This window comes from Numida meleagris, chromosome 3 (assembly GCF_002078875.1).
Source record: "Numida meleagris isolate 19003 breed g44 Domestic line chromosome 3, NumMel1.0, whole genome shotgun sequence".
Lineage (NCBI taxonomy): Eukaryota > Metazoa > Chordata > Aves > Galliformes > Numididae > Numida > Numida meleagris.
In genome coordinates, this window is record NC_034411.1 from 45,049,308 (window position 1) to 45,075,507 (window position 26,200).

The following is a 26,200-nucleotide window of genomic DNA, read 5'->3' on the forward strand; positions in this document are numbered from 1 at the left end:
TTGCCCAGGGAGGTTGTGGATGCCCCGTCCCTGGAGGCATTCAAGGCCAGACTGGACGTGGCTCTGGGCAGCCTGGTCTAGTGGTTGGCGACCCTGCACTTGGCAGGGGGGTTGAGACTCGATGATCTTTGAGGTCCTTTTCAACCCAAGCCATTCTATGATTCTATGATTCTATGATTCTATGATTCTATGTGCTCGTTGTCCACTGCCATCAAATGTCTTTCAGCGCTGCTAATTTATAGATTTATCTTTTTGAAAGTATGGGTCTCAGAATATGTTCCTTAGAATTATCATTTTACCTTCACTTAAAATTCAAGGTTCATCACATTTTACTGTTTTGTGCCCAGATTTCTTTGTATATTACTGGTTTTTTTTGAGTATTACCAAGTCATTCAAGTTTAGTATGTACAAATATTCCAATTTTAGAACATTTCAGATAGACCCTTAAAGAGAAAGTCTCGGCTTTACCATAGCAATAGCTTATGCTTTGTTGAGCTAAGGCCTGCTTTAAGCTAGTTCACCTTTTATATGTACCGGCACCTTTTTTATGTACTTCTAAATTATTTCATGCTATCATCTCTATTTGTGATCTGACAACTGTTTTACAAACGTGACAATTAGAAAGCGTGGTACATATGTGTTTACCTGCAGAAGTTCAAAAGTTTTGTCATTCAGTGTCAAGGGACCTGTTGATTAAGAAATATTTGAACAGAGTTCCTCAAATCTCTAAGCATGACTGTCTTTTGTTGAGCATCTGCATACTCTTTATGCTATTTAGGCAATGAAGAATATGTTTTAAATACTATAAAGTAGCATTCGGCTATGTTTTATATGCTTTGCTTTTTAAACAATTACACTATTTAGGTTTTTTTCAAGGCTACAATATTTTGGTGAAGGAATAAGATATACTGTACTATTCTAAGTTAATTCAGAGGAAAAACTGCAGACTTTTTCTTACGATGTGTGCAGTCTTCATTGCAAGCTTTATCTGTTGCTGTATGGTTCCCTCGTTGGCTACCTCCTTATTTCTGCTGTCACAGCAGGCTTTTAGGAGAGTAGAATACATTTCATTGCTCTGTTCTGAGAGTTTTTAATATGAGAAAGACATCCCAAACAGCTGAGGGGGCAGGGAGGTGCAGGGAGGGGATCACTTTTTTTTCCTCCAGACTAATTTTTTTCCTTTAATTATCAGCTCCTGTGAGCACACCAATATATAAAGTAAAAAAATCTGACCTTTCCCTATATGGAGATACAGGAAAGTGGTTTAGGGGACAGGATATCAAATATCAAAGGAGATGGAGGGTGTTGTCCTTTCCCTGGGAAAAAAAGGAAAAAAAAAATTGTGGAGGAGGTACTAGCTGAACTGGTGAGACAGAAAACTAGATTCATGATTTGAAAAGAGGAAAGTAAAGAGTATCCATCATTCAGACAGATAGCAGCCTTAATTGTATTCCCTTTTAATTTGAGTTGTTCAATAATGCATCATGTTAGTCATCTGAGTTGCACCTCTCCGTGTTACACTGTGTTGCAAGTAAGGAAGTAAGTTTATTACACCTAATCAAACAATTACAACACAGTTCTAAAGCAGGCAGCTGATGAAGGATTGAAACAATGAATTGTAACTTTCAAGCAGAAATTCCAGACAAAGAAAGCCAAATACAAAGAGAGGTTGTTGGTTAAAATTGGACCAGGCAGGATTTATTCAGAGAATCACATATAGCATAACTTTTGAAACTTCTTCCACTATGATACCTAAAAATAGTCATTCATGCTATAAGAGCTGTCAAGCTGTTTTCGACTATATGAATAACTGAGAAAAAATGGTGCACTTCAGAAATAGATAGAATTATTTTGTTTCACCCAAGTTAACTAAATATTTGTGCTATTTTATATCTTTGCCACAGTACATGCATAGTGCAGTAAGACAGCGCTGTCATGCCATACAAGTAGGGAATTGGGAATCAGAAGATCTTATTTTGGTTTACATGGTTTTACATGCGTCATAGAGTTAAGTTATAATGTTTATATTTTTCCATCATGTAATGGCAATAATAATTCTCACTCTGTTTCTCAAATTCTATGGGATCATATATATACATTTTTTTCTTTAATGTTCTCCCAAGAACTCTTTCAAAAAATATGCGAAGGTTGATTTTGCGTTATTAAAACTTCAGTACTGATTCACTAGTAAGAATGTACAGAAAATTGATTGTTTCAGTATACTCTTTAAAGTAGCATGCACTTCATTATGAACTTTTGCGAGACTTACAGCATTTAATTTTAATATTATACCCATTTTTTATTCTATTAGATACAAGATATTAAGCAACAGTTTGTTCCAACAAACAGTCTGAGATACTTTTACTGGAAGGACCTCTTTCCACAGGTGAGCTCACTGCTGCTATCAGACACTGACAGAAAACTCAGGCACACCCTGGAGCCTGAGACTTGGGTGGCCACACATTCCCTGGACCTCTGCCTGGGTAGCCATGTCGGTTCCTGTGTCTGGAGAGGCCACTGGGGATGCAGAGGACACGGCCTTCAGCTGGGCAGATGCCATACCCAGAGCTCCTTGTGAGTGGCTGACAGGTGCTGCTGGCAGAGGCAGTGACAGCATGCTCCCACCCATGCCCTGACTGGCCACCTTGACCTTGACCTCTGGGTCTCACTCTGCATATGTGTGTGGAATGGCTGCCGTGCTTCTGACCCTGCCCACTCCTTGTCACTCACTCTCTGAGCTGTGATAACACCTGGGTCTCTTGGGGCTGCCCTGGCTCTGGAACCCCCTGGACATGGCCAGCCCTGCATACTGCAGAGCACACCTGCACTGGAGCTGATTTCCTTGTTAAAAACTGTGTTGTAAATGGACATTTTATGTAGGCTGTAGGTTCAGAATTATTATCTACAGTGAAGGTCAAAATTCACAGCAGTGGTACTTTGTGCAGTTTTGAGCGTCACAGTAGAAAAAGGACGTAGAGCTATTAGATGGCTGCAAAGATGGTGAAGGGTCTAGAGGGGAAGACTTACAAGGAGCAGCTGAAGTCCCTGGGTTTGTTCAGCCCAGAGCAGAGGAGGCTGAGACGACTTCACTGCAGCTTACAGCTCCTCACGAGGGGAGTGGAGGAGCAGCACTGATCTCTCTCTGGTGACCAGTGATATAACCTTAGGAAACAGCATGAAGCTGCGACAGGGGAGGGTCAGGTTGGATATCAGGAAAGGGTTATTCACCAAGAAGGTTGTCATGCACTGGAACAAGCTCCCTTGTGAAGTGGTCACGGCACTGAGCTCAGGGGCATTTGAGAAGCATCTGGACAATGCTCTCAGTCATATAGTCTGATTTTTGGGTGATCCTGTGTGGAGCCAGGAGTTGGACTTGATGGTCTTTATGAGTCCCTTCCAACTTGGGCTGCTCTATGATTCTGTGCAAAGAAATCAGATCACTTAGCATTTTGATAGCTTTTGTGGCCAAAGTATGCTTTCTGTTGCACAGCAATGCCAGTTTTCCTGTTATGGGTTGATAGGATGTCAGAGGGATCATGACATGGGGCACCTACTAGTTCCTCACACAGAGTTCTCTTAACAGAAATAGGCATTTGTTTCATTTGTGTAGCTATTGCACAAGTCACAACTTTTATATAAAACAGAAGGAAAATTTGTACGTATACACGGAAAACCAAATATGGAAAGTACAAGAGGAACTGAATTTAAAACATTGTTTTAGTCTCATCACGTAAAGCTCAGGCTGCTTGGACAAACTGTGGAAATCCTAACTTACGATGTCATATTTGTCTTTGGAGCAATCTGATTTTAAGGTTTTTGTATCACTGACTTTGTTAAGATCAGTAGCATTTACCAGTCCATTTTCCCTTGTAAATGCTGTGCAAAATAACAACATCAACAATAAAGGAAGGAACAGCGAAAGCTAATTTTGTCAAATCATCCTGAATAAAAACAAACAATCAAAACCAATGAGCCTTCTTAGACAGAGCGTCCATGAAATTAAAGGGAAATACAAATCATATGTTGCTTATTATGCGTGACTGCCACAGTTTGATGTCTGTCTGATGGTAAAAATCAGTAATCTGTTTTTCTACTCTGGCTTGTTCATCCTTTCCCTCTCCCCTCCTGATGCATTCATCTTCCTTATAGCATAAGACTATGAATACTTCTCAGTTATTCAGAACACTCAAGTATTATTTTTTCTTCTCTCTTCCCAGTCCTGTAGAGGAAGTGATTTCTTTACTTCTACGTGGACAAAAGATTTAAAAATTGAGTACTCATTTGTAGTTTCAGTCCCTTTGGAGACAGAGTTATGTTACTCTAGGTTTCCAAAAATAATTGTTCCATGAAAAATGATTAAGAGTCTGTCCAAATACATTTTAATGATTTATTTTACTCTTTGATGTGAGATGCCCTAAATATGATTTATACACAGATCTTACCTGTGACATAATTAAACTATGTTAACAATCTTAGCAAGCAACCATGTTTTGTTGTTATTAGAAAGATAATCTGTCACTTGAATTTATGCATTTATTTTTTTTTCTGCACGTTATTTGCTTTCTTATTTGCTCTCTAATTAAAAAGCCAAACAAAATAGGTTGGCAGTATATTAATCTTCTGTCATTCTGCATGCATTTCCTATGGACTCAGTCTCCTGTTGAGTCATGAGAGATTCCAAATTCCCCTGTAAACACAATTAATGAGGAATGTCAGAAGTACATTGATGGCTTACTTTCCTAGGGAGAGAGCTATTTGGTAAGCACAGTTGAACAACATTCATTGCAACTAGGGTAAATGTCTTACAAAAGCATGATGATTGCATTGGTGGACTGACTTGGGCTTGCTTTGGTAAGATGTTGTCTTTGTAAAACGTAGGACGCACTGCAGTGGCTGTTTTTATATTTTCAAAAGCCTTCAATTCTTAGTTTGCATTTTAGCAAACAGCCACAGCACTTCTTTTGGGCTGTGACTAACAGTCTGCAGCTGTCAATCCAAAAGTTTCTGCATGCTTGTAACCTCATAACAAATACCTGACAAGTTACGAAGAACAACTTGACAGTATCCTTTTAAGACAAATATGTGTATTTGAGTTTACACACTTGAAATAACTCATCTGAGTTATAACTCATTTCCATCATTCCTGGGTTATCTTCTTAATATCCGTCTGTTTCTGTGTTCAATAATTTATACTTTACATACTGGCAAGAATTTAGCTCATCAGCTCAAGAACAGAGTGTCTACAGTGTGTTTCCTGGTCTGCTTGTCCCTTTCTTTTCTCCCTGACCCTTGCAAGCCATTTAATCGGACAGGATGCTGAACATGGGTAAGGCTTTGTTTGAGGCTCTGCGTCCATGGTGGCCTCCTGGAGCTCAGTTGGAATGAACCATGGCCTCTGTCCCTTTCGTAGAACTGATACATCTGAGGAAAATGATCTGTTATAAAATTAAAAACAGATTTCTTGAGACACTTCGTGTATACAGCACCACCAGGGAGCTGCAGGAGGGTGCTTACTGTTTCAGAGTGGAGTTTAGATATTCTTTAGTGGGTGGAAGAGGAAGTCAGCTGAATGAAGTAAGGAGGAAACTGCTTCCTTTTAACATGGCTGCTGCTGGAGATCACTCTTGATCCTTGCAGATCCTTACAGGCAGGATGTCCAATCAGAGATGCAAATTTGGTTGCAAGGTGTAGGTTTTCCGTGATTGCTTCCTATCCCCTCAAGCACCTTGAATCATATTAATAAACCTACTTTAATGGAAGAAAATTATTTTCACGGCAGTGTTTACAACATAAATGGAAACAAATGTTCAGATTAACATACGATTAAATGGAATATTGAATGAAAATATGTAGTTATTTTAAATAAGTTTGCTAGTAAGATTTATAAATTATGATCTTTGATTATGTGCATCTCATTAAATCTTCTGGGACATAAATTCACATTCAAGTGTATTGTTGAAAAGGCTGGATTTAAGTACAAACTAAACTATACTTTGTGCGTGTACTTTAATATTAGTTATAGAAGTAGGGCTCCTGAATCAATGTCTACTTTTCCTTTCTTTGTCATTAATAAAAAAATGAAAATATAGTCTGGCTTTTTTGGGGAGTTTTAGGAAACGTTTTTTGTATCAGTTTATAAAAGGAAATGTAGACAACACTTGTAATTATGGAGGCAAGTTGTGATGTAGTATTCCACAAAAACTTAACTTCTCTCCACCGTGGTTCTTGTGTGAAGTTTGTATTTTCCAACTGCTGCTTTTCTCAAAATATTTGTAGTATAACTGCTCAGTGTCAAAAAAAAGCCTAACTTCTTGTAACAATAAATTTCTACTGTGTGTACTGGAATAAATTGCTTTCTTTTTGTGCAGTAGTTTCAGGGGATTCTTTTGGAAATGCTGGAGGGAGGTTGGCAGCTTTCATAAATGCGATAGTTCTCACTTTTCTTCCACTGGCAGAACTATGTTGTGTTAAAACAGGAAAGCTAACGTAACACTTTTTTTTTCAAAATAAAGTGCCCTGCAAAACTGAGCAGCTTTTAGATTATCAGCTCCCTGTCCCCACACTCACACTGTGCATTATTTTTCTGTTGTCATGATTGTTTTCCTTCTCTGTATGGCTCAGAGCACCTATGAAGCCAAGCACAATTTATACCGCCAAGACAGATGTTATAAAATGAAGCTTAATGTGGCAGATTTTGAAGGAGTTGTATGTTTGCAAATGATTGCCTGTCATGATTAGTTTTTCTGTTGTTTTTTTAGTATATATATTTTCTTTATTTATTGCTTTCTGAAACACTGGACTGGAAAAGAGAGCAAAGTGGCCTGGTCTTTCAGTGCAGGATTTGATCCCAAGAAAGGAGAAGAGTTTGGCTACTTTCTCTTAGAATAGGTGAAATATTTGACATAATCTAATTCCAAGTAACATGCTGACAACAAAGTACGTTGAAAAGTATTTCACAGCTTTGAGTAAAGACTGTTTTCTGTTGCATTCTCCAAGAAATAAGTCTAACAAGTGGTAGATAGGGTTAGTTTTATTTTAGTGTGAGGGATTTAAAACATCATTGAAAATAATTTGCAGAGAAAGGATTTGATTGAAATTGTTCAGTGATTCATTTTGTAGTTCCACTGAGTTATTTTCTTTTGAAATACCATGAGCAATTAAATGCTGAGGAACCTGTGCTTCACTGCGTCTGATACTCTCTTGATGTCAAGCTCTTGGTCATGGAAAAATGTTATAACATCATAAGTCAACCTCAAACTCCACTTTTACTTCATTCTCAGAAATAGATGATTCTCCTAAGAAAGTAGGAAGCCTGGATTTTTGTAAAATCTGTGCAGCCTCCAGACCCTCCATGACAGTGAGGCATTTCTCCTGTCCGAACTTTTCTGTGTTCTCCTGGAAGTCACTATCTCCTTGATACAGGTGGATGCAATTTGCATCTGACTTTGCCAAATGTTGTGCAGGATTGAAGCTGGAAAATCAATGCTATTACTGCAGGCTGTATGCTATTCAATACAACAAGGAATATTTTAATATTCTCTATGAAATAGACATAATACAAAATTAGATGAGAAATTCAATATTGCAGGAAGCCAAATAACACAAGCATTAAGATAGCAATACTGTGGTGGTGGTCTTTTTTTCAGTATTTTTGGGTGTGAGTTACAATACTATCAGCAAGATATTAACAAGATTTTACACAGAGAGAAAACACTGAGAACTAATTTTGAAAAGTACTTTATTTTTTGCGATTCCCTGTGGTGACACATTTTATCTGCAAGGAAAATAAAATGCATTCAGTCATCCTAAATGTCTCTACATCCAGCTGGCCTTCTGTAGTCTATGCTATTTGGGCTGATAACTGGTGTCTTTTCATAGCTAGCTAGTCACTGGAGTTTACTTAAATTCTCACTGTGTTGTGATTTTTGCTGGGAGAAGACGAATATATTAGTATGGAACATCTCTTAAAATGCAGAGACTAAAATTAATCAAGAGGTAAATTTGAAGTAGAAACAAGTACTATTTCAGCAGGAAGAATAGTGGCAAGAATGGAAGGGATTTACATCAGGAAGGGATTAAAGGATAGATATGGGAAGAATAACAACTGAGGTTAAAAAAAAAAAGAAAAGGAAGAAGAAAAAAAAAGAAAAAAGCAGAGAACCTGCAACAAAAATAAATGACAGAAGGAGTGAAGTTCAGAGCAATAATCAGAATATAGTTCTAATATTTGTCCTCTAATAGTAGGACAAATAATATTTTATTATATATGTATAAATAGTTTTGGTGTTACATCTTTAAGAATCATATCAAATATTTCTATTGTGTGCTTAGAGCATATTGCACAAAGACGGATTTGAACATGAAAGTAGGAATACAGCCATTGCGGAATAGTCAGCTTTTCTTTCTTTACGCTTTCTTGCCAAAATACCCACGTTACAATCCAAATGCCCTTGTCTTGCTGTGAAGCTCACCAAACAGGATTGTTATCATCCCATTTCCTTTCATTTTCCAAGCTTATTAGTTAAAATAATCTCCATAATTCTTACTGCATCCCAACGTCAATGCAAAAGAACAGATATTTCAGAAATAGATCCATATCAATATCTTATTAATTATTTTTAGAATCTTTTCTTGTATTTGTTATACTTAATCGCTTCAGAAATTATATAATGAAACAAATTGCTCCTATATGTCATGCTGTGTATAGTGAGAGGCAGGAGATGTACAAGGAAGCTTTGCGAAGCCGAGGTTTGAACTGTGGGAATGGTATGCTGAGGCAAGGAGTCTGCACAGATAAAATATTTCCATAAGAAAAGGATGGTTTCTTGGAAAAAAAAAAAAAAAAAAGGAAGAAACCAACACTTTTTATCAAAACTGGTATTGATTCTTGAATCTGTCACAAGGCAGATCCATGCTGGCAGGAGCAGCTCCCTATACTGCCCAATCACCGGCCTTCCTACAGCTTCTGGCAAAAGCCAGTCTGTGGCAATGAGGCTGATGTGTTGCTTCCTAAGTCTGAAGGATGTAGTGGTCAGGGCAGGAAGTCCTTAGGTGACTCACTGTTTTGTTTCCATTTTGGGATGTTGTGACCCAAAACAGCTTACTTGAAACAAACTGTTGTTTAATTCAAAAGGAGAAACAAGATATAACAAGAGAAGCTGATGTTAACACAAAGAAGTATCTGTACATGTCAGTGTTATTACAAATAATTCTCAAGTCAACTTCCACTTGGTCTCTGACTCTCATCTTATGGAACAGACTTGTCATCATTCTAAGATCACTAGCTTCTTTGGTTTGATTTTTTCCCCCTGTAGTTTCCTACTAGTCTTTTCCCTATCACAATTTTGATATCGATCTCCATATGGCCATGATCTGCATTGTTACTTCAGGTGAGGGAATGGGGCTTTCCAAAGTGTTTAGTTACTTTCTTATCTGTTAGGAATTAGCTCATGTTGGAATTAACTCCTTGTATTTGCGTAGAAAACAATACCATAATGATCAAATAAATTAGTGGATCGAATAATATTGGTAAAGCATAGGCAAGTTCCAAATATTTCAGAATTGACTTACCAAACGTTAAGATATCACAAAGGTGGAAAGTGAAAGGTTTCATTAAACAATTGCATGTTTAAGTATTTACTATATAAATGGTTGATGATGCATAATTTAAATCAAAATGAAAAGGCAAACTGAAAGGCAAAGATCTCTCAGCCTTAGTCATCCATTAGGCTAGCATTGTTGGAGCTAACTATTTTACATAATTGAAAAAAAAAATGCTGTTTTCATTTAGCATTGTGTCCGCACGCAGTTGACTTCCCATTCTAAATGTACAGAATCATGCTTACACTCAGCAGATTTCAGCAGAAGTTTGAAAGAAGCTTGGGAGCTGTGGTGGGACACCTCATCTGCTCTACCAGCATGCTTTGTAACTGGCTCAGCAACATTAAATTTGACTTGTCCATAAAGTTCTGCTTGTCATAGATGTGACATTTCTTCAACAAATGTTTATTCTTACTCTTGAACTATTCCTGGTACATCCTCTCAGTCTTAACTGCCAGTAAACACTTTTTTTACTAAGGTATACAAACTTACCTGCCTTCCTGTTATTTCTCACAGTAAAATGTCACAGAATCACACAGTGGCTGAGGGTGGAAGGGACCTCTGGAGGTCATTGGGTCCAATCCTCCTACTCAAACAGGGCTACTTAGAGCCTTGTGTCATACAGTATGGAAACAGTTACTGATGACAAGTTACAGTTGGCAAATCAGTGATGGAGAACCACTTTCTGGCTCACACGGACTTTTAAATGTTGCTATGTGTAGCAAGCTGTAACACTGGCATCTTCTACAGTCATAGCACTTCATATTTTTAAGCAAAAATGCAAGGATGACCCTCTGAAACATCAATTTCAAACCACCAAGGAGAAAGCTGTTGATGTAACGGGTCAGTAGAATCTGCCTTTTGCTCTGTAGCAATGCAGGAGAGAGGAATAAAAAGAAACTGATGCCTGATGTCATAGTGAACTGAATGCACTTAAAAAGCATAATTTGTGTAAAGTTGCCAGGGTCAGAGAGGAGCTGACTTAGCTGTGCTACAAAAAAAATGAGAGAAATAATAAGCCTCTACTTTGTCTCATTGACATTCCTTACTGTTCTCATTCACTGTCCTCTTTTCACCTTTTTGACACTGAAAATACTTTAAGAGAAGTAGATAATTTCTTGTGTTGATACTTGAGTTGATTTGTTTGTTTGTTTTTGTAAGTCACACTAGAATATTCGCCATGTTATCTTTCATTTAACTTTGAGAATGTGGCATTTCTAAGAGAATTTTTTTTCTGTATAAATATGACTTGAGCAACTAGACATACCTGTATGGTTAACTTCCATCCTCAGCTCTAAAAAGTCTTTGTATTGCGTTTCTAGAAGGAAGACAGTTCTGACAGGTACTCAAAGGCTGAGGATGAAACATGTCCCTGCACTGTATCCCAGGGCTGAGAGAGACTCTGCAGGCAGAAGGACCATGAGTGCATGCCACAGCATCTGGAATTATGCCTGCAGTCCTTTGGCTGCAGTCTAAGAGAAATAAGACGATCATTTCTATTAGTTTCCTCATTGCTGCAGCATCTTTAAGGAGAGACAAGGGAGTGTTTAGGGTCTGATCCATAGTCCATTAAAGGCGGTGGGAATGTTTGCTGGGAAGCTGCATGGCAAGCATGATTGATTCACATACTCCTGGTATATACCCTAAGGCGTATATTCAGTACTGCTTACGTATTCAGTGTGCATACTGTACTTCCATGTGGACAGTTCATGTAATATCTGTGAGCAGAAGCTTCTGTTCAGAAGCACTGCAAGTTATACTTATGTGTGGGTAATGCAAGGGGGGAAACTGATGTATCAGAGCTGCTGATGAGGCACTTTTCTCCCTCCAGTGTCCCCATGTGGAATATCCTTTTCTCCAGTGAAAGTTCTCTGTGTGAGCAGGTTTCTGAATATCTGTTTCGAGGGAATGGTGTTTTTATGAGTGTGTAATATAAAGATGGGTTATGTGTGCAGTATTACAGTGATTCCCTTGCCTGAGAACTGGAGAAAGTAATCAAACTGAAGAAAATTCATTTCTTGGATATATGTTGCCCTCTACTAACAAGGATACCCAACAGATAAAGCAGAAGTGAATTTTGATATGCTGGGACGAACTATTAACCATCTTATGTTATTCCCATACAGTTCTTCATGTGTCACCTAAGTTCTCAATGTCTGATTGTTTTGTTGATCCTGCTCATTAGATAACTAGGAAAAGAGCCATGTAATTCTCTCTGAAAAGGAATTTTATTGCCAGGTCTGTTTTAAAGTTGCCATTGGCATCATAGAAACATTGGCTGGGAGGATCTCTGTAGGTTTTCTAGGTTGTCTCTCAAAATAGGATTACATATATTAGATGAGGTTTTTCTAAGTATTACTGTACTGCTGAATATATTCTACTTATGCTTGTTTGCAGTGACATCCACATTTCATTTTGTCCATTGGTCCTTCCTTTAAAAAAACAAAATAAGAAGGCTGTTCCAAAAGTAAATCCTCCTGTTTCATTCTATTGGCCTATGACATCAGAGGTGGATGTTGGTGGTATTGCAGTAGAAGTTGAACTTTCCCACCAATATTCCATTACATGTTGTTGCCGTGTGACAGATGGCAGCAGAGGGGCAGTCTAACATGGAAGTGCATATGAAGTAAAGGTGTGTCACTGAATTCCTCCATGTGGAAAAAATGACACTCACTGACATTCATCAATGCTTGCTGAGCATTTAAGGAGACCAAACAGTGGATGTGAGCACAGTGAGGCAGTGGGTGGTGTGTTTCAGCAGTTGGTGGCAGTTGGTCACCTCTGCTGGTGCAGATTTTTACCAGTGCGGCACGCAGGCTCTTGTTCATCGCTGGCAAAAATGCATCACTAATGGTGGTGACTATGTAGCTGAGAATTTGCTCTATCAAATAGTGTTGTTGTGCTCTTTGTATCTGTCTTAGTTTCCATAGAAATATATAGGAGGCATTTACTTTCAGGGGGTCTTATGTAGGTTTATGTGTCCTCTGAAAAATAGGGTTTCAGAGACATCTGAAGTTTAAAAAGAGCATTGTGCAAAGGATCAGGATTTAAATTAATAACCCCTAATTAATCTGAGTGGTCTATTACCTGAACTGATTTGAGCTAATTACTTCTCACTTATTTAGATTAGCAGTTTGTGGAGGACAGTATTGTTTGAGAAAATTAGTTGTTGGCTGCAGGTGCACAGTTGATTCTCAACTACATGCCAAAGTTGAGGTATTTTAAAGACCAGATATTTGGAAGTAATTAATTTAACCCATATATTCAGAAGTGTTTTGTCTGAGTTTTTCTTCAAAGCCTTCTTTTATTATAACTTGATCAGCCTTTCTTTTTCTGTTACCAAGTGGTAAAGCAGAATTCTTTTTCTCATCAGGGAATTAGTCTGGGGTGGAGCTGTGAGGCCTGGGCGTAAGGACAGCTGTTTTAACAAGACTGAAAAAAAGCTGGATAGCACAATTTTTAATCATGCTCAAATTCCAGTGGGATTTTTTACTGAAACATTTAGGAATTATGAGTCATTGTACTTTATTAAATTGTTCATTAATGAATTTGGGAAATCGTGTATTGTTTATACACTTCAGAATTCAGTTAGAGAGCATGTATTCTAAGAATATATACAAAATTGAACAACAGATCTCACTTAAAAACACGTCATTTTGGTACAAAGCAGACTATGAATTACATTGTTAAACAAATGAGAATATTTTGTGAAAAAGTTTTTCTCTCCTGTTTGTTATAGTATGTGTTCAAGAATTACAGTTTCAGAAATTTGTTTTATCTTAGTGTATCATATCTAAACTGAGACACTTATTCTACACTTTGCATGTGAAAAATGGGATCATGGAAAGGTCTTTAAAGATTCAGAGTAAGCTCCTACAAAGGAAATATGGTGTGTTCTCACACATTGACTTTTTAAAATAAACTATTAAACCATATTATAGTTATTTTGAGATTTTTAACTCACTCACTGAGCTCTCTTATGTATCTTAAAAAATGTTGTGTTTTGCAAATAGTCATACAGAAATGATCTTGCTTTAGAAATATCTCCTCTCCAGGAGGATTTATTGAAGATTTACATAGTTAACGGACCATTCTTTGCCATGCAAAAGATACCATCAGAAGTATTGTTTGAATCTATGGACTAAAATGAGAACAGAAACACTGGAGTTACTCTTTTGCTCTCTTTATATTTGAAGTTATGTTGACTAGAAGGGGATGCAGAAATCGAATGTGATTCTTTGACATACACATATTCTTCTTTTACATTTTTTACGCCCTCTGGTGACATTTCTTTTATATTTTTACACCCTCTGGTGACATTTACAAGTTTCTTTCAAATACGTCAAATAGCTTTCCAGATATGAAGATTTTCTTCTTTAATCATTTCTCAGTACTTAACTCAAATTGTGTACTCGTGTGATCATGCTGTGAAATAGAAATTGTTATCCTGTACTTTTTGCAGATGATTAAACTAAGCTATAGAGAAATAAAGAGCCCTTGCTGTAGAGAACTGTCAGGTACGTCTTTTCCCATCATAGAGACTGCCTGATTCGTAGGTCACAAGGCTGCAAGCAGACAGAGAAATGGTGCATGAAACTCATTTCTGTAGTGGAGACAGAAGAAGAATTATGCTGGGAAACTGATGCAACTGCATTTTACTGCCTTTTTTTTAAAGCGTTAATTATAAAATTAAAGGCATGCGGAATGCTCCTACGTGCCACATTACTTAAACTCTTTATACAGCCATAAGGTAATAATAATCAATGTGCGAATTGTGCAGCGTTGTCTTGGTGTGCACACTAACACAAAACTGGACTGGCTCATCGTTTTCAAAGGTGCTGACCAAGTACAATTCCTTTTAAGAGTATAAGAATTCCTGGTGCTTTGTGCTCTTGATCATTACTAGCTTTTAATATTTTATTTGAAAGATGTTTCTTATAGCAAATTGCATAGAGCATGCTTTATCTTAGATGTGTAATGGGCCAAGATATCCCTGCTGAAGTTTCAAGTATTAAAAAATGAATATGTGGTGAGAAACTTTTGATGTAAAGTGTTTCTAAGGAGCAAGCATTTTTCCATTTAAAATGTTTTCACTTAATTTTTTGTAATAGATACAAACAAACTAATCTGAGGTCAAAAAGCTTGCCATTGTGTAGTGAAGAAATTATTTATAGGGTCATTGCATCTTTTTGTTTCTGTAATTCTTATTGTTTAGCTTTTTTTTTTTTTTACTAATGGCTTCCCAAAAGGTGGTGTAGATCTTTACCTGAGTCTTCTGGCTCTCCTTAAGCCTCTCCTTTCAGAACTCCTTACGAGGGCCATAAATGTGGATAAAAGCAGCTTTTGTGGTATGTAGAAAGAGCTAGTCCTATTTCTTCCCTTTCCCTGAAGAAGCAGTAAAAAGTATCTCTAGAAATCATCTAAATCCTGTTCCACAGTCCCCAGTACATCTTCTGATAAAATGCAGGAAGGGAGCTGAAAAACAGCCAAGCTCTTTGCAGCATAATTAGCCAGCTGCCACGTTCACACTGCTCTACTGCCGCAATCAAGGAGCCCTGCAGACCCCTTGCAGCTTACCTGCCAATAAATCCATGTGTCCTCTTTTGAGGGGGAAGTCCTGTATTTCTATAGGAGATGTGTGTGTGATTATTTTATAGTGTTTTGCCTTTTCCTGAAATTAATTCTGAGTCATGACAGAGCTCATTATCACAGATTGGTCTCTGACATGGAGTTTCTGCTGTTCCTCTGTACTCTGGTGGGAGAAACTGGCAGACTGTGGCATAGAAGCTGTAGTGTAGAGCTAGGAAGGGAAGAAGAATGGCAGGCAGTGAGGCTGCAGTAAGACATAAGAGGGAAAAGCAAATAATAAACAGAAAAGGAAGGCACTGTAAAAATTATGGCAAGGGAGTGAAATAATAGTGAAAAGAAAGAACAGGTAAGAACACAAAGATGAATATGAAAGTACCATAATAAAAATTGCAAAAATAAATAAAAAAAAATTGCATTAGCTTTAGTGTTCAGCATATACGTAGCGCTTGTGGTAGGATTTCTTATTTAGGAAATACTTGCCTTTTCTGTCATCTGAATTTCATGTAAAGTTCGATACCTCTGCCTTCTGAACAAGAGGCTTTATCATTCCTTCTGCTTTCAGAGTCCATTGGTTAGTATCATATCAGTCTATTTTTAGACTGCTTTTACAGATCCATGAAAAAGTTATTTCAGGCTGCCAGAACCTGCCATGGTTAGAGAGAGTCATACAACAAAATCACATGCAAGATACATTTTTAGACAGAATTGTATTTGATGCAGTTGTAAATTTAAGATTGTTATGTGATTCCATGATTTATTTTTTAAAGTGATTTGGGAAGCTCAAGCCTGTCAGTATATCCACAAAAATTTCAGAAATAGTTTTCAAAAAAGTGTGAAGGGTTTATGTGAAGGGGTGGGGGTGGGCTGCAGGGTTGGCTCCTGTCCTCCCTGTCAAATAAACACAGCTCCTGCCAGCTCCAAAAAGGACTCACCGGTGGCAAAAGGTGAATCCATCATTGGCACTGGTGGTGCCCTGTGATAACACATTTACTATAGGGTAAAAAGTTGTGAGAGTGAAAAAAAAAAAAACATGAGAGAAACAGCCCTGCAGGCACCAAGGTCAGGGCAGAAGGAGGGCAGGAGGTGCTCCAGGTGCAGAGCAGCAGCTCCCTGAAGCCCAGGAGAGGCCCACAGTGGACCAGGCCACCCTCTGCAGCCCATGGGCACCACTCAGTGCAGCAGTGGCTGAGGCCTGAAGGAGCCACAGCCCATAGAGAGCCCCAGGCCGGAGCTTGGAATGCTGCACCTGTGGGAAGATCACAGGGCCTGTTCGGTAAGAATGGCGTCCCACGCTGGAGATGGGTTAAAAGAGGGAGGAACCAGGAGCTAGAATAGTGAATTCGAGCCTGGAAAGAAGGGGTGACTGGGAAGAAGATGTCTTCGGGTTTGTCTCTGTTTCTCACTATCTTACTTCATGTTTTAGTTGGCAATTAATTACATTAATTTTCCACAAATTGAGTCTGTTTTGCCCATGATGGTACTTGGTAAGCAATCTTCCTGTCTTGAACAATTACAGATTTATTTTTTTTCAAGGAATGTGAAGACTATAGCAGGTGCAGGCATACTACTAGGATAGGGATGGATTATCTGTATCATGATGAGTACTGAAAGCCCTTATCTTGTTTAGCCAAAACAAATGAAGCTTCATATGAAGACTTTCATTAATACATTAATTGTGTGCATAAAAATACACATACACTAGAACACTGAGTTGGAAAAAGAACTTTTAAAAGATAACTGCAACACACAACTAGATAGTTCTAAATTAATCAGGAATAACTTTGTTAATGAAAAGAGAATTTCTAAACGTTCCATCAGTTTAGTTTGGAAAACATTCTAAGCAATATAGGTGCAAGGAACCCAAGTTATCTTAGATAGAATTTAGTAATTCCAAATACTTAATTGTATAGATTATTTTTATGTATTTCAGGTAATGATTACAATGACAGGCCTAGGATAGCTGCTATGGAATAGCAAAAGCACTGCCAGCAAGCCAAGGGAAGTGATCCTTCCCCTCTAGTCAGCACTGATGAGACAGATTTAGAGTGCCGAATCCAGTTTTGGGCTTCCAAGTTTAAGGGAAGTATGGAAGGATACTTTGGTCCCTAGGCACATAATTTGGCTTGAGTTGTTGAGGATGCTCTTCTGTAGCAGCAACAAAAAAGCCTCAAGAAAATAAATACAAAATATTATAATAAAATCTCTCAGTTTGCCTGTGTGATTTATCATGCTTGTTTGCTAGGGTTTTGCCAGCCTTTGAGTGGCAGTATTATTGCAGCTTTTAAGTTTTTTTTAGTCATTTTTCACTGTCCATCTTAAGTTGGTCTTGTGACACGAAAGATGTTTTGTTGTCATGGTCTGATAGTGAGTAAAGTAGGTATTTTGTAGACACTTCTGAATTTGACATCTTTTGTATGTTCACCTGTAGTTACAGAAACTTTGTAATTCATTTGGTATACCTGGTCTTATGATTTTATTTCAACAATGAGATAATTCAGAGAAAAGTAGGAAAGAATCCTTGTGGTTTGTGAGGGCACAAGACAAATGCATGGTCACATACAGACATTTTTTTTGGAAACATTTCATCTGTGTAATAAGCAAATAACACAAAGTGGTGATATATCTCCTGTGGATTTCAAACTGTCTCCATTAAAATGTGTTTCTTACCCTGAGATCTCAGCAACATTGGTTACCAACATTCTTATTTTAATTAGTTGCTTAGTTTAAGACCCTCTTTGTTTTATTTTTGACATTCCTTACCACAGCATCTGAGAAGCTATACAAATATTTTCACTATAAATAGTGTTTAGATGGAAGTCCCTATGTTATAGGATACTTCTGCCTTAGTTTAATTACTCTCACGGCCAAGTGGAAAGTTATTACAATGCAATACAGATAAAACAAACATAAAACTGGAATTAATTTTGGATTAGCTTCTGCTATGATTCTTAGTTATTATCCCTCAAAAATATAAATACTAAAGGATTAATGAAAGTGTTCTTAACTATTTGTTATAAGTAAACGCAGTAGAATGTACTAGGAGAGAAAAACAGAAACAGTATACCATAGGGATGCAGAATGAATTTGTTGGATAAGATTGATCTTTTGACAAAATATTCCAGCTTATTGCAGGTGCAGATTTTGTTCATGTTGACTTTTGCTTTATAATGCATCATTTAGCATTGTTCTAATTCATATTCTTTTTTCTTTGTTAAATATATCAGAAATTAATCTCACGCTTAAGCTACAAGCACTTCTCTTTACCTTTAGTGGGCTAGCATCCTTCATAGGTTCAAAAAAAAGTTTGAAAGAACAGTGCTGTAAATGTTAGGATCCACAACATGGCTTACAGTGCATATTTTCTGTACTGATATTTTTGAATGTGCAATGACTATGTAAGTTCAGAAATGTGATCAAGAGTCACAATGCATAATTAGCTGAAGCCCAGGTGTAGCAAAATTCACTTTTTCTTTGGAGAGCTGTTTTGTATTTGAAAGTTAACCCTGTGCTTGAGTGACTTAGTGAAGGCTGTTGAGAATGCATTGCTTATGAATGACTTATGTTAGCTTCAATATATTGATTGATAGAATAAATGACTGTCAGTGATTTACGATCTTTTGACAACCATGGAGTTACATATCTAAACTAAATACCTTCTTGAAAAAAGAGGAAGAAATATGAGTTTATTTTTGACACGGTACCTCATAGTTCTGATTAAGTAGCTCAGTAATGTTAAGGATGATGTCTTTATGTTTCTAGTCAACTGTAGAATCTCCTGGGTATGTCTTGATAAGAAAGGTGAGATTTCCATATTCAGTGCTTGCAAAATTTTACTTTATAACTGATTACAAGTTGTTAACAGGGTTCTGGTCTCGACTGTGCCTCTATATACTGTAATATTGTTGAACTCATTACATTTATAACATCAAGAGTAGTCCTCTTTATAAGTAATAGATCCTTTTTCTTGAAGAGCAGACGGTCAGGAGTTCCCTGGTGGGCTGTACACTAACTACTGACCTATGCATTTCTGGTGTCAGTGGTGTGATTGTGTGAAAAGCTGTAGGTAGTTAAATGATTCTGCATGAGTTTGATAGGTATTCTCATATTATTCTGCTGTTTTGATTTTATTTCCTAAAACTTTAAAAATATTATTATTACTGGGAATATCTTAAATATTGTAAGTGCTCCTGCACCAAAACAGCAGCTTCTTTTAAAGAAAAGAAGGCTGGCAATGCAGGAGACGGAAAACTGAGTGACTGTAATATAAAACTTGTTCTCAAGAGTACACTAACTTTGTCTTTTTAATCTAACATGTTTGCTTCTTTCTTTGTCTAATTATTTTCTCATTAGAGAAACTAGATAGATGTAGTTTTAACAGAAGAATTCTTGAAATGCATTGCTAAAAGCCTAATTGAATAATTGACATTTCAATCTTACGAAACATGAATTTTTGAAATATTGTTTGCTTATTTCCAAAAACTACAATTCTGTACTGTTTTTTTTTTCATGTTAGATTTTTAGTCAGAAGTTAAACTAGAACAAGGCTGGGGAAAGACAGCCACAAACTATTGTTTTTTTGTTTTTAATTTACTTACAACTGTTTAATAATATATTCAGTTTTCAGCTAATGGTTGCCCCGGTTATTCAGACTATATGTAAATCTTAAGCATTCAGTTGCCTAACTGCAACGGGGCCTTTTCAGGACACAGTAATGTGAAATGGCTTTATTCCATCTTGCAAGAGAGTTCTACTAGCAGAAATTCTTTGTAGGTAGAGTGTTTTTCTTCTGCTCAGGTACTTTAAAACTTTGGGGAAACCGAACCAATAAAATTCTTCATACCTCTTAGCGATACCTAATATTATTTGCAGTCTTAAAGAATTATAAGAAGGAAGCCAAAAACTGGCAGATTGCTACTGAATTTCTAGTTACATAAGTAATTGGAAAACTAGAATGGGTTTATAGACAAAATACTCACCCACTCATTTAACTTATGCATGTTTTGCCTTACAGTCCTGTCCATTGTTCTGTGAGAGAGCCAGCAAGATCCAGAAATATTCCATATGGGATTTTTACTCTATTCATCTCGCATTCTCCTCTATTATTATAATGTTTGACATAAATGTTTTTAGATGAGATTTGCTACTGTCATGCTTCCCTACAGCACTCAAACAATGCCAAAATGATCTAATGAAGGCCTTGAAATAGTTTATTTTGCAATTTACAATTATAACTTACAGTTTGCTATCTTATATGAGATTCCTTGTGGAAATGACTGAATTGCACTTTTAGAAGTATATAATTTGGATTTATGTTACTCTTGAAGTAAATATTTAAAATCTATTTATATTATAACTTAAAGCTACCTCAAAATCATTTCATTCACTTACACTGATTTCATTCTCTAACACTGCCTTCCTCTCTTGACAGGCATTTTTGTTTGGGAATTGTACACTAGTTAGTGATCCACAATAATGTGCTCTCTACTGATAAAGCTGGTATTTTGGAGGAAAAAAAAAAGATTAATTAGTTAATTAATTTTACTCTTTCAAATCTTTTCCAAGCTAAAGCACTCTCCCATTTGTATACATCGAGAAGCATACTACTATCTGGTTGTCTGCTCCTAAACCAACAGAAAATGGCTGGGTACAGCACCTGCTCCCTTTTTTTTCTGAACAGAGGCATAGCTGTAAACAAGCATCAATCTGTAAACCTATCATCCAGCCACCTTTAAGTGACAAAACTCAGATCCAGAAACTCATTGTGAGCTTAGGTCTGCTTCTGGCACCGAACAGAGGAATGCCTGAGTACTGAAGCAAGTAGCTGATAATTTGAGAATAGGGTTTTGCAGATGAGTTTCAATGGGTATCAGCATGGAAGAGTTTTGGCTGTAGGCATGTATGGAGGAGAGAGTTACTGTGGAAAAGAGAATTTAATTTCTGTGATAAACTGTACTTTTGGCCTTTATTTCCCACAACACAAACTTAAGCATTGCTTCCCCCCTTACTTAGCACATGCCCTTTTCTGGCTTTGTATCAAATGCTGTTAAAGGCTGTTGATTCTCAAAAGAGTCTTTGAAGTAGCTATCTTCTAAAGAGCAGGCAAGGATGTTTTTCCATAACCTTTATGAAGCAAATGGGGATGTTGATCATGCATAGAGTGAAAAACATAGCTGCAAATTGGCAGAAAGCAGTACTTAAGCAAGTTATAATAAATTGTATTTACTTTGTGATAATCTTACCTTGACAAAGTAGCATAATACCAATTTTTTTAGGTATTTTGGGAAACAGCTCTTCCAGCTAAATTTGTGATTGAGAGCTTGGAAATAGCTGAGGGATGGACATTCTTTAATTTTACCATTGGTTACACTGCATGCAGATATAAAAGGTACAAATAAAAGCATCTCTCCTCCTGTTTAGTTTAATAGAAGGAGCTCTAATAAATAACAGTGTAGATCATAATGTTGACTTTACAGAAAAGGAGACATTACATTCTAATGAAAAACCTGCCATGAATCATTCATAATTTGCTCAACAGTAATTTACACATGGCTGCACTTTATTGTGTTGAACAAAATGTAATCAGGCTTGATGACCTTTAAGTCCTCTTTTAAGTCAGGTATCTAAAAATGTGATCTGCTCTCAGCAAGGTCTCTGAATTCTCCTTTGTTTCGTGCTTTGAAATAAAAAGCACTGCAGAGATACAATTCATATCCAATCTGTGGACTGACAGTACATTCTAACATTTATTCTCAGCTTTGTTTGTAACTGATTTTTATTTAGTTCGTGTCGAATTGTAATGTATTGTATTAGTGATTAAGGAAATGGTGCAGCCTGGAGCCAAAAATGACAGAAGAATATAAAAGGCATCTTTATGAAAGAAGATTTTAATAATATAAGAATAATAGGAAGTATATAAACCATATATGAGCTTTATCTTAGGATACACTAGCAATGTACTAGCTTAATTTCTGGAAGAAGGATACTTGGTGATAAAATATGATCTGCTGGTGAGAATGGCAAGCTCTTTGGAAAGTGTAAAGCGATGCTCTTGTCTGTGCTGTCAAAGAGTGCAGAGGCCCTGGTAGTATTTTTAAACAGCCAAGGATTCATAATAAGCCACTAGAAAGGAGCAGAATTAAACTCACTGTGCTTCTCTGAGGAGAACACAACCTTGGTATAGTTAGAATTCAGCTTATAGATATGGTATGGTATAGTATGTATAGTATGTATATGGTATAGTTAAAATAGTTAAAATAGTCAGGTATAGTTAAAATAGTCAGCTACAATAAAAGCAAAAAACAGAAAACACAAGTCTCAAAATGTATTTTTCTCATTAAAAGCTTTCTCTTGGGATGCATTAATTGTCCTGTTTCTCTACTCCCTAGCTGAGATAAAGTATAGTGGGGCTGAAAGAAGATATCCTTTTCCACTCTGAAATGTTAATTCTTTCCTTGCCATGTTACAGCACAATATAGTGGCCTGGTTCTGTAGCTGGAATGTGGTGCTGAGCCTGTGTGACAACTCTCAGGAATTCTCGAGCAGCTTCACTATTGATAACAAATACATACACCTGCTCAAATAAATAGGTACTGTCATGGCATTGCAAATTATATTCAAGAAAAATTGTATGTGTACTTGTTTTGTTTATAATTGTTTTTTAAAAATTTCAGCATTGTCCCCAACTTTCTCCCATGAGGAGCCGTGCAGAAAGGAAAAAACAGCTTTGTTCCATACCATTCCTGTTTGTGAAGGCACAGGAGGCTCTGCTTGCTGCTTACTTCAATAATGTTTTATGTGCATTACACTAATAACTAATGCGAGCATATTGGCCATCTTCATCTTCATAGATAATAATACTAACTTGATATTTGGGGAGTTCATCAAGTGTTTTAACATAACAGTCACATGCAGGAAAGCCCAAACATTTAATCTCTTTTTAATTTTCTTCAATCTATTGTCATGAATTAAAAGGCTAGAGTTTTCTCACCTTCATCATTACATAAAAATATAAACTAGCTAGTAAAGTAAAGAAGGAAGGCGCTCATAGATAATAACAATTTCAGGGTTCTTTTTAAGATACATCTGAGGTGGTATGTTAATCCAGTTGTATTTAACTTGATAAATCTGATTTCAGATTAGTATTGTCAATACTTCCAGAAGGGAAAAAATCAGAAAAAAGCTTCTTAGCCTGCAGTTTCTCACATTCATCCTTGGGTCAAAGAAAATGCTAATTACTCTTTATTTTTTCAGATCGAACATTGACTTACTTGTTTACATTTAATTCTGAGCCACACAAATATACTATTTCTTCAGTTTCAAAATGCATTGTGTTTGGAGAATTCTTGCTTGTCCCCATGTAATTCTGCCATCATTCTAATAATTGTGAATTTAGACGGACCTCTCTACCTGGCATAGTGGCCCATGGAATTTGTACGGTCTATAAACGGTAACTGCCATTCACTCATGCATGTTGGCAATATCCTTGTGTGCCCACTACTGCTTTTAATATAACTCATTTGATATGCCTTTATTATGACTCAAGTACTTACTCTATGACTCATTGTCTCAAGACAGATAATCAGCTTTAATGTAGGAAAAAAGCATTGCTTGGCTTATTGCTTAAAAACTGCTAGACTTAAAAAGGGTAAATACGCAAAATAAATAAATTGTGCTTTGTTTACTTGTATTTATCCAAAGTGTTGAAATTTAAAAGTTGGCAGTTTGCCTAAGTTTTGAAGTCCAATAAACATGCATTCTCAACTAAGCTAATACACATCATTTACCTTGTTTAGATGTTCAAAGCTTGCTTCAAGTAAAACAAAATGCATGGGATGCTGATGGATGTAGAGAGTTTTCTTTTGATCTACATCACATGAATTGTAACATACGGGTGATTAAACAAGGGTATGAGTTTTGTTCCTTTTCAATGCTGCACCACTCTGAAGATTACCAAAGTATTCTCTGTTTTAGTATATGGTCACAATCTGACAACCAGTAAATTACTTGAGCTCTGTTGGCTTCATGTCTTTTATTCAGATTAAAACCAAGTATGAGTCACCTGCCTCATTAACGGAGTCATTTCCCTTTTGCTGACTACCTCTGCTGGTCTGACTTCATTGGGATTGCATTGGCACAATGACTTTTTCTACTTACAGGTCCCTAAATGAGCCATAAACAAAGTTTCATCTTCCATGACTGCTTTAACTATTAGCAGACAGTGCTTCCTCAGCATGTTTCAATTCAGAGTAGTTTTCAGGCAATCACCTTAGCCAGCTTAGGTGGGAGTAACCTGGGGGTGGTTGAGAGCATAGAGTTGTCTGGACATGTTATCAAAAGAAAATTTGCCTATCGATCATCTCAGCAACAGCGTCCTCCAGTACCTAGTTACACAATATAAATACAACAGTATATTGCCCATGTTCCCTATTCTCTGTCAGAGAGGATGTTACCTAAATATAGAAATTGTTATCAGAGCTGATCAGAACCTCTGTTCACAACTCTGTATTGCCTTAGTCTTTTTACAGGCTTAGGCTAGACTACCTGTTAAGCCCAGATATTTCCTACTCCGCTCTGCTCAGCCCAGTGATGCCCTTTTTATCACAGTTTGCAAGTCAGCACAGGTTCTGTCCCAGCACTTAGTGCCGACACAATGTCCTGCAGCTGTGCTTCGACTTGGCCCTCAGCTGGAAGCCATTGACTGGCTTGGAACTGACCAAGTGCCCCCAGCTGCCAGTCATCCTCCCGATTTGGGAATTCAGCTGCACATGTGCAATACAAACCTTCAGTGCAGTATCTCTTCTGTTTATGTGATGTTCTCATGCCTTAGTCACCCTCAGTCTTGAAGGAAATCTCTTGATAGAAGCTCTGAAGGAGGACTTTGTTAGCTTTGTGCAAAAGAAAAAAAAAGAAGCATTGAAAGTAGAGATTCGCTGCTTCCAGAGGCTTTTAGGAAGTAAGTGGTTCATTTATTCTATTGGAAAGAAGAGGTCTGTTTTTTTTTTATTTCTGGTAGATGTTTTTCTTTGTCTTACTTGTCTTTCTATGGCGTACTAGATAGATAGAACTCTAGTAGACTGGAATTATAAAATCCAGGATACTTGAGCATTTTATGTGTAGATATATACATATATTTACTTAAAACTTTAAATTTGGTGGAAAGGATTTCTTTGTAGTGCTGAAGATTTTGGGTACACCCTCTGTTTACTCCTGCTTTTTCTTCTTCCTTTCATCTTACTTCTCTATGTACTTCTTCATTCTCTGTGTTTTAAAAGGGGAGGTGGAGAACCCTAAAAATATCTCTCTGTTTGACAGTAGCTATATTTAAATGTACTTCCCAACATGGTGCTGTATTTTTGTTGGTTTGGGTTTTGGTATGCACAGGAATTTCTCATAATTAGTCTACAGCATATTGAGGCCATATTTCCTTTTCCTTCCAATTGTCATCAAGTGTTATTTGGAAATTTATCTTCTGTTCCTTAAAATACTCAAGTCTTGAAGAGTAGAATTGAGATACTCTCTTTCAGCTAACTTTTGCTTTCATCCAGATGATGCTGTTTAACATGAAACATGCTGTGGAATTACCTTACTTGGGGGAATTTAAGTACAGCTGGTGTCAAATATGCATCTCTTCTCCTCAGTATTTCTGTATTTATTTATATCTGTCTGTTTGCATTTTTCCAAAACTAACAGCACTCAGGTTGATAGAGTACAACTATCCAGTAGCTGATTAGTGCAGTATTTAAAAAGAAGGTTCTGCTTGTAAATATATGATGTTCTCAGCAGGAGTCAGACAACTGAAATCACTGATAGGAGTTAAGGGAAAAAGTTGACTTAATATTTTGTAGATATTTACACCTTTGCTGGTTTCTTTCATGGTACAAAAGCATTAGTGAAAGTGACAGAAACGAGTTATGAGCCATTTACTTGGGCTATCTGGAGGGATTTAATCTCACTTGGGTCATGGAGTTGAATTCCCTGGGAATTGGTGTTACTGTGATAGGCTGTATCTGAA

General features: G+C 37.0%; 1 protein-coding gene and 1 long non-coding RNA gene across 3 annotated transcripts in view; both read left to right on the forward strand.

Annotated features, from left to right (window-relative positions):
* PRKN (parkin RBR E3 ubiquitin protein ligase) overlaps nucleotides 1–26,200 on the forward strand; it is a 712,245-nt gene that overhangs the window by 291,941 nt on the left and 394,104 nt on the right. The window lies entirely within an intron of this gene.
* On the forward strand, nucleotides 16,339–24,226 carry LOC110395959. Its single transcript, XR_002436710.1, has 3 exons — nucleotides 16,339–16,573; nucleotides 22,655–22,775; nucleotides 22,860–24,226. It is a non-coding gene; the product is annotated as an uncharacterized LOC110395959 (long non-coding RNA).